Below are 9,312 nucleotides of genomic sequence, written 5' to 3' on the forward strand. Positions count from 1 at the left end.
GGAGATGCAGAGAGAGACAGAGAGATACATGAAGACCCACGGGCACACACAGAGGGACTCCAAGGAACAGTGAGATTTATTTGGCGGTGGAAGAGAACTACAAAGGGAGTAAATTCTGTGCTAGTCAAGGGGGTTGAGGCAACCAGAAGTTTTTACAGGCAAAGTGAAGAGGATTGCATAAGAGACTTCAAAACAACGATCCTTGGCCACCAGGATGAACAACAGGGCAGCATCAGTCAGTAATTAAACAGTTAGTTAGCCGTGAGCAGATGTCTGTGCAGGGTGTTTCGTGTGTTTGCCGTGGCTTGTGCCTGCCAAGTTGTGATTCCAGCAGAGTCTTTTGTGATAGTTCTGATTATTAGTCATCTGTACAAGAGATCCCTTCCTAAACAACTTCCTGAACTTTCTCTTTTACTTGCTTAGTCTTGTTGGAGCTTGACACAAAATGACTTTATTTTGGTTCTGACATCTTTTACACTGCCAAGCTTCAGATCAAGATTCTTAATGCCAAGGGACTTCCCTCAGGAGTCCTAGCTTACAGACAGCACCAGGGTTTGCTCACTACGCCTGTTCTGAAAGAGAAATGCTGATGGCTACATTGGAAAGAATATTGAAAACTGCTAAGCACCTCTCATCTTTGAGCTTTGTCCAGCAGCATTCTACAAGGCCATGTTTGTACGGCATTACCAAGAAGAGCCATTTTTAGGCTTTCCCCAAGGTTTAAAGGTAACATTTTCTTGTCCTTATGTTACTTGGTATGGGTTCCTAAAAGCCCACATATCAATAGGACTGGTCACTGGCTTGAATGTCAAGGTCTTCTGAAGCAGGCAAGTTGCTCCAGGTTTCTGATTGTTGGCAAAGTGATTTGGGACGAGATGTTCATGCGAGGCAAGAAAAGACACAGCTTCAATACGAGGATGTCAGGGCCTCCTTAGTTCCCCGAGAAAGCTCTAATGCTCTGTCTGGCCCAGTTCCAGGAACCCACGTGGCAGGTAGATCAGCGGAAGGCTGAGCAGCACTAAGGCTAAGATGGAGACCTAGTGGCATTCTCCTTGGAGGCAATCAGCAGCATGTTAGGAAGGGCTATTTAGAGGCAATGATGCCTACCTAGGAGAAACGATCTCCCATCTCTTTAGTCAAAGGAACGAAGTGATAGGTAACAGGCTCTTTCCACATTCATGTGTCTCTCAGAGATCATCTTACCACCCTTTGCACTCCATCCCTTTTGGTCACAGTTTTTGGGTAACTCTACACTAATAGTGTTAGCCAGAAGCAGCTCATCGAGGGCCGAGTTTATGCTATTTTCTGATGAGTGTAGTGGCTCATACTTGTGATCTTAGCAAGTGGGAGGCTGAGGCAGGAGGATTACCACAAGTCTGAAACTAGCATGAGCTACATGATGAGTTCTAGACTAGACTGTGCTACAAAGTGAGAACCTATTTCAAAATCAAACAAATCCAGTCCAATTCAAACCAAACCAAATGAAAGGAAGCCATTTCCAGGTATGTCTGCCTTGAACCATTTATGATTCTTAGTCTTGGCTTCTTATGCATTCCTGGACAACTGTAAGTTTGTACTATGAAAACTCTCATGCAAAATGGAGTCTCTTCTGTCACAGTTTATTAAAATGGAGCCAAGGGGTCAAAAGGTCAAAACATTTAGGTTTCAGGTATTTGCTTCAGTTAGCATCTTCTTAGAGCAAGTCTGAACCAGCTGGCCAGAACTACATCCAAACCAGTGATGGCTGTGACTTTGTCCTTAGATGTAACTGCAGCTGGCGGGGAATCAGAGCTTACTAGCTTTGCCGCCCATTACAGAAATTTCTTTCACAATAACACATGGGTTTCTATGTCCTAATAAAACCTCAACCTTCTTATGTTCTGATGTTCTTCACTATATCAGGGTTCACGCTGGCCTTGCAAGTTTATTTTGTGTTCTTTGTTCTGCACTAGATTTTTTTTTTTTAAATTTGGCTCTCCATTTTTATTGTAGCAACACCCATATACACCCTTCATTTCTAAGAATAAGAGGCTAGTGACAATTGTTTCAAAGGTGTCTTTGCAAGCCTTCCCTGGAGCTGCACTACCCCTCTGGCACCCCTTTCCAGACTCTAGAAGACCCGCCGTCTCCAGAGTTCCCATGAGGCCCTCTCTAATTTCTGGAATTCCCCAGAGGCCTACTTCTTGTTTTCTTCACTTTTGGAATCTGGCCTCTGTTGCTGGGCTCAGTTCTGGGAATCATCTCGCTTCTGAACCTCAGCCAGGCCTGGAATCCTGGCCAACAGCAGCCATGCCCACACTGTAGACATCTTCAGTGTCCAATCTGGAAGCCCAGCTCCTCTTGCTGAGCGCCTGGGTTTGGCTGCTATTGGGATGGCTGGCCCTTCTCTCCTGGCATGCTCTTCAAATGCATGTGTACCTACCTACAGGTTGTATGCTTCTTCCTGAAGGACTCAATAGACAGACAGACTAACTGACTGCCTGCCATCCTTCCAGTCTGCCTTTCTTCCTTTCCTTATATTCTCATCTTCTAGCCTTTCCCATCATCCATTAGCATTGCCTTCATGCGAGGTCTTTGTCAGACACCCCCTTCTTTTCTTGGGGGCCTCTAAGGTAGGAGTAAAATAAGCACTAGCTGGAATCAGGCTGTTTTCTTTTTGAAGGTTTAAGTGATTTTTAAGAGTTGATTTAGATGTTTATTCAGCACTGTGGGAAGGAAAGGAACCTTTTCCAAAGAGCAAAGGGATCAGCCCCAGCCCCAGCCCCAAGAGCCTCCTTGCTGGTGCAGCCAGCTTCGACCTGGAAGAGTTTGTCTAACTCTCGTCTTGTACCCACCTCCCTGATGCCTTCACCACCTCAACCCTAAGTGCACTGAGTTCAACCTTCAAGCTGGGAAGTATGGAGGACAACATCTTGCCTCAGCTATACTGGCTCAGTTCTAGAAAACAAGTAAAACTAGAAACTGTGAGAGTGAAACCCAGGCATTAGTGGTTCTTAAACAGCAAAAGCAACAATAAAATCAAGAATAAGTTAAAAAGCCTGACTCTACCTTGTTGTATCTGAAATGGGTGAATGGATGATTTCATCTATCTATCTATCTATCTATCTATCTATCTATCTATCTATCTATCTATCTATCTATCTATCTATCTATCTACCTATGTATATTATATATCAATCTATCATCTATGTATGTATAATATCTATCTATCTATCTATCTATCTATCTATCTATCTATCTATCTATCTATCTATCTATCTATCTATCTATCTATCTATCTATCTATCTCCAGTATATACTGGCCAGCCCCCCCCCCCTAAAAACACATCTATAGTGGTCTCAGGCATCTGAATACTTGGCCAGCAGTTGGTGCTGTTTTAGGAGACATAGGAGGTGTGGCCTTGTTGGAGGAAGTATGGGTTTTGGGAATTTAAAGACTCATGCCATTTTATGTTTGCTCTGTGTTTGTGGTTCAAGATTCAAGCTTTCAGCAGCTGCTCTAGCCCCCCATGGCTGTCCCTTGCTGCCTCTGCCCTGACATTATGGATTCCAGCCCTCTGGAACCATAAGCCCAAATGAGCTCTTTCTTCTCTAAGTTGTTGTGGTTATGGTGTTTTATCACTGCAATAGGGAGTATCTAATGCAGGGTCTTACCACATTGCTCTGGCTGCTCAAGAATCCACTATATAGGCTCCAGACTGGCTTCAAATTTACAGAAACCTTCCCCCTCTGTGCCTTAACTGGGTTGAAAAGTAGGCACCACATCTGGCCACTGGTCAAATTTAGTTGAGTTTTCACACCAAGGTCAAGTTGAGGTCAAAATTGTTCAGAATTCAAAATATCTGCCTTTGCTTGAACCACACTAGGAGATGTCAGAGAAGCAATAAAGCAGCCACAGCATCCCAGCCGTGTGCTAAACCCATGCGTGTTAGTGTCCCAAGTGCATAGGAATCGCTGGTGCGTTCACAGACCAACCATTATCCCATTAAATAACTCCGCAGAGTTTGAGTTAACCACTGTGGACAATATTTTGATAAAGAACATCTGTTGTTGTTTTCAATTAAATATTATACCACTAAACTTTGATTAAAAACTGATTTAAACATTTTAATAGCCCCTTCTCTAGAAGATGGCTAAATGCAAAAAATAAAAATGTCACTCCTTTAGATTGTTTGTCCCCTTGCTTGGCTGCTCTATTTTAACGGAATTCCCATTAATGACCGTTTAAAACTCACAGTTTTGAATGCAGTAAATCGGGATGCAAAAAAATAGGGCCTCCGTGCCAGAACTTCCCGCTCTCACTCTTTTGCTATTGATACCTCATTTCATTTTATGCTTTAATTAAACTGGGTGTATTTTATGTTTCAGTTTGCTTTGAAACAACTGTAAGCAGCACATGTAATTGACACTATTTCATCTCCGGTAGAAAGTGCTGAGCTGAACACACCACTTCCATTTCCTTTTGCAGTTAATCTGTGAGAAAACTAAGAAAGAATATGACTTCTATCTCTTTTACAAGTTTCTCTGATAAGTGAAAATAACTAACCACTTAATGATGACCAATAAAAACTGAGACGGAATCTTTGCTTTCAGTGTCGCTCTTGCCTGTATACAAATAGATCTTTAGTAGCACAAGGTACTTTTACTTAGTAATCTTTCCCAAATGGTACATAGCAGACAGGGAATGGATTATGACTGTTTTACCACTCTGTGTAAAGCACAGATCCACACAACACACGTTTTATTTTTTTTTTACTTAATTTTATTATTTTTATCTTTTTTGTTAGTGTGTGTATGTGTGTATATACACGTGTATGCCACAGCGCATGTGTGGAGGGTCAAGGACAACTTTGTGGGCCTGATTCTCTCCTTCTGATGTGGGATTCCCCTCTGTAGGCTGTGAATACCATTGGTTAATAAGGAACCGTACAAAGACGCTTCTTGTCAGAAAATAATTACAGATACACAATGAAAACAGATTCAGAGAAAAAGGCCTTTAAATGGGTCACAGTGTTAGATAAATGTATGTAGACTTGGGGGAAAGAAGAAAAAGAGTATAGAGAGCTATAAAAAAAAGTAAATTTTTTTTAAAAAAAATAAAACAAAGTCTTTAAAGAGACAGAGTAAACTTGCAAAAAAAGTAATAGAAATAAAAAATAAGCCACGAAAAAATAAAATATACACAGAGAGTCTGGATTATATATATATATATTATTGTGTTTTCTTTAAACTTTTTGACTGTGAAGGAGCTTAGTACAGAGAGACATTTCATTGTACAGGCTGCTAAGCTAAACCAACATATATATCTTAAAGGTATCTTGACTTTAAAATATGGGTCTAAGGACATGTTGCTTTAGAAAAGAGATTCTGCTTTTGTTTCTACAGAAGATGAAAACCTATGGATTTCTTCCAGACTAATGTGGTCTGATGGACCAAGGCCCCCAAGAGATTGCCATAAACACCCCAAAATTACTTTACCCAACAAAAAGCAGAAAGCAATTTAAAGAGAACTATGCCCAAATTCCCTAAATGATTGTTTATAAATGTCTGTTTACAGTTAAAGGGGAATATGCTATAGAGATTTGCATTGGTATTGATCTTGGTTTATTGGTGCAAATTTAAGGTCAACTTTGTTATATGTATATTTCTGCACTTGATTAAGGTATTGTGTTTGTGCCGCTCATTTAGAAATTTAATGTATAATTAAAAATATAGGTTAATAGATAATCATTTATAATAGTCAAGCTTGTAGTTGTGTTAGATTTTCTAGATATATAGAGATATATTTCAGTTAGATAGATAATCTTCAAACCTTTCAAATACTACAGACCATGGCATTTTTCATATTTTAAGAACTTAGTACTTTTCATGACAATGAGACACATCTGCTCCTGGCAGCACCAATCTACTTCAGAGGATGATGGGAATTGAAGAGGCTCTTCATGGAGCTTGTTAGCCATTTGGGCAAGAAACTGCTCTTGCCTGGACTGCTTGATGGTATGCTGAATGAACTGGACATGCAGGACCCACAGAGGGATGGCTGCTAAAATTGTCTAAAGGTGAGACAGTCCTTCAGGGTTCCTGCTTCATGAAAAAGTCTGCCAGACATTCTGCAGGACACACACACACACACACACACACACACACACACACACACACACACAAATGACTGACAAACTGCCAATATAGGTATAACTGTCTTTAAAATTTCCTGCTTTGTGAAAAAGTCTGCCAAATATCATGGGCCTGTAGGCTAAAGATGGATGCTCCAATGATACAAAAAACTTTGGGTGACTGTCCAGGCAGCAAGATGTCTCTGTCAATTCTAGAGTTTTGAAAGTTGCTTACAATGCACTTCCTGTTTACTTAGGTAATATTATATCCTTCTGGAATCTTTGATGGAGTTAAAAAATAGATAGTTATAATTATAGTTTTTACTTAGTTATGATAAAAAATAATATATATATAAGTATTACAACTGTAATTTTTGGTTAATACCTGTTTTGTTATATGTAATTTTACTATGTTAAAGTTAAAAACCTTCCTTTTTATTTAAACAGAAAAAGGGAGGCGATTCTCCTCTGTATGCTGTGAATACCATTGGTTAATAAAGGAACTGTCTTGGGCCTGTGCAGAGCAGAATAGAGGTAGGCGGGAAATCTTAACTGAATGCTGGGAGAAAGAAGGTGGAGTCAGGAGATGCCATGTAGCCCTGCCAGAGACGGATACACTGGAACTTTATCTGGCAGGCCACAGCCACATGGTGATACACAGATTAATAAAAATGGGTTAAATTAAGTTGTAAGAATTAGCCAATAAAAAGCTAGAGCTAATAGACCAAGTAGTGATGTAAATGATATAGTTTCTGAGTGATTTTTGGAGTCTTTGCGGCCGGGAAATGACCAGGCATCCTCCTCTAACATCCTTCCACCTTTATGTCAGTTCAGGGAACAAGTTTAGGTTGTCAGATTTGCATGAGCACTCTACCCCAGAGCCACATCACCAGCCCTTAGGTCACACATTTTAAAACATCTTCATTCAAGCTATCAGGGTTAGCCCAAGTTAGTCAGGCCACCTTTCAATAGATTAGGGGCTCAGGGACATTTGTAAAGGGCTGGATAGTAAATACTTTCAAATTTGTGAGCATCACTGTTTCTTAACTGCACAGTCCAGCTGGTGCCCTATGAAAGCCATCCTCAATGATACACAAACAAATGAGTGTGGCTTTTTTTTTCTGGTGAAACTATTTACAAAACAAGCAGGTGGCTGCTTTTGACTCTGCTGACCCTTATTATCATGGATAATGAACAAGTATGAGGTAATGATTACAGCTGAGGAAAGCCAGCAGCAGGTCAGCTCATCAGTAAGGGGCCTAAAGATGCTTCTCTTTGTGTATATATTTTACACATGTATGATTTTTTTGTTTGTCTTGCACTGGTTCAAATTAACTTAATCTCTTGATCCCCAGGTTTGAATTTTCTACTCCATCTTACATTTCAGAGTAGAGGCCTAAGCTCATCAACGTTTTCCTAAGTGTTCATTAAGTTGTCAAATAATTATCCTAATTAAAACTTATCTTTTCTTGTCCATGGTGGTTCATCTTGTAATTGCCACAGATTCATCTTACACACAAACTTGGCTTACATCAAGACAGACTTTATACTCCACACTACCGTGTTTTTCAGCTCAGCTCTGGATTAGGTGGGAATAAGGTCAGCTACAGTCATGAAGCCAAGAAGCTTTGTTCAATGGGATTTGGAAATTGGATACCATTATAGTCTTAATAAGAAATTAGAAAGTGATTTTTTTCATAAAATATTTTGTTCATGTTGAACGTCTTTTGCTCACACATATTCCTGAAAATGTGCTCTATGTCTGGTTCATTCTTGAGATATTCTCATCATGAGTTGCTGCCCTTGGCTTTCTGTAGACATGGCGGTCCTACTCAAGAACAATGGCTGGTTTCTTTGTCAGTTGTTTTGAGGCAGAATAGGTGCTTCCTGACATATAGTTGATGACACAAATCTTACTTATTAAGAAACCATTGTCCCAGTGAAAAGTCAGAGTCTGGAAATGTTAATTAGAAAGAAGAACAGCATATCTTCCTGCCAAACTCTTTTCCTTTGTTGAGGCTGGGGTTACTGACATGAAGACACAGCCACCTGTACACATAATTTTTGTGTAGATAGCATGGTCTTCCTCTTTACTTATTTTTTTGTACATATGTATGTATGTATGTATGGTTTATGTATGCTTTAAGACAAAATGTTGATGAATCTCTCAGGCTGGCTTCCCACTTGAGTTTCTTGCCTCAGCTTCACAAGTATCTAGGATCACAGGTCTGTGCCAGCATGTCTGTGTTCTTGTTTAAAACAGTGTCCTATCAGAGGTTGTGGGGAGGTCTTTATGTAAAAGGCATTTTGAATGAGTTTTGTCTGATTCTTCCAATGTTCTTGGTAGGTAGGAATTACTACCTTGTCATTTACATGGAAACAAAGACTCAGGAATTTATCTGTGCATTTATTTCCTGAAGTACCAGGGATTCTCTGTCTCTGTCTCTCTCTCTCTCACACACATTCATGTGCTCACTCCCATGCCTTCTCTTGAGTGGCCCTGAGTGGGTCTTTAGCTTTTCTTGCTGTCTTAGGAACTGCTACTATTGCCATAATGAAATACCATGACGGAAAGCAGCTTGGGGAGGAATAGGTTTGTTTGGCTTACTTATTCTGAATCACAGTCTATGAGGGAAGCCAAGCCATGAACTTGCACCAGACAGGAACATGGAGGCAGGAACTGATGCAGAAGCCATGGACGAGGGCTGCTTATTGACTTGCTCTTCATGGCTCACCCAGCTTGTTTTCTTATAGACCACAGAACCGCCAGCCCAGGGTGGCACCACCCACAATGGCTGGGCCCTACCCCTTCCCCCATCAATCACTAATTACAAAAATGCTCTATAGACTTGCTTGTCCACAGCCTGTCTTTATGGAGGCATTTTCTCAATTGGGATTCCCTCCTCTGAGATGACTCCAGCTTATATAAAGCGGACAGCATCCATACCAAAGGGCTTAGGAACGGGGATGACTTGAGAAAGTTCCTGGGTGGCAGTCTGCATTTCCAAGGTCTCTGGAGAAAATCTTTATGCCCTGGCATGGAGGCAAACACATTCCTTTTCTGAGGATGGAAAGCTAGGATTGCCCTGGGGCATGCACTCCTCTGCCAACTGCTGGAACCAGAAAACCCACCACTGCTCTAATTGGCAGCACTCTGGCCAGACACCAGCTTCTCTCAGTGCCTGTGCCGTGTGTTTAG

This window comes from Microtus ochrogaster, linkage group LG1, assembly GCF_000317375.1.
Source record: "Microtus ochrogaster isolate Prairie Vole_2 linkage group LG1, MicOch1.0, whole genome shotgun sequence".
Taxonomy (NCBI): Eukaryota; Metazoa; Chordata; class Mammalia; order Rodentia; family Cricetidae; genus Microtus; species Microtus ochrogaster.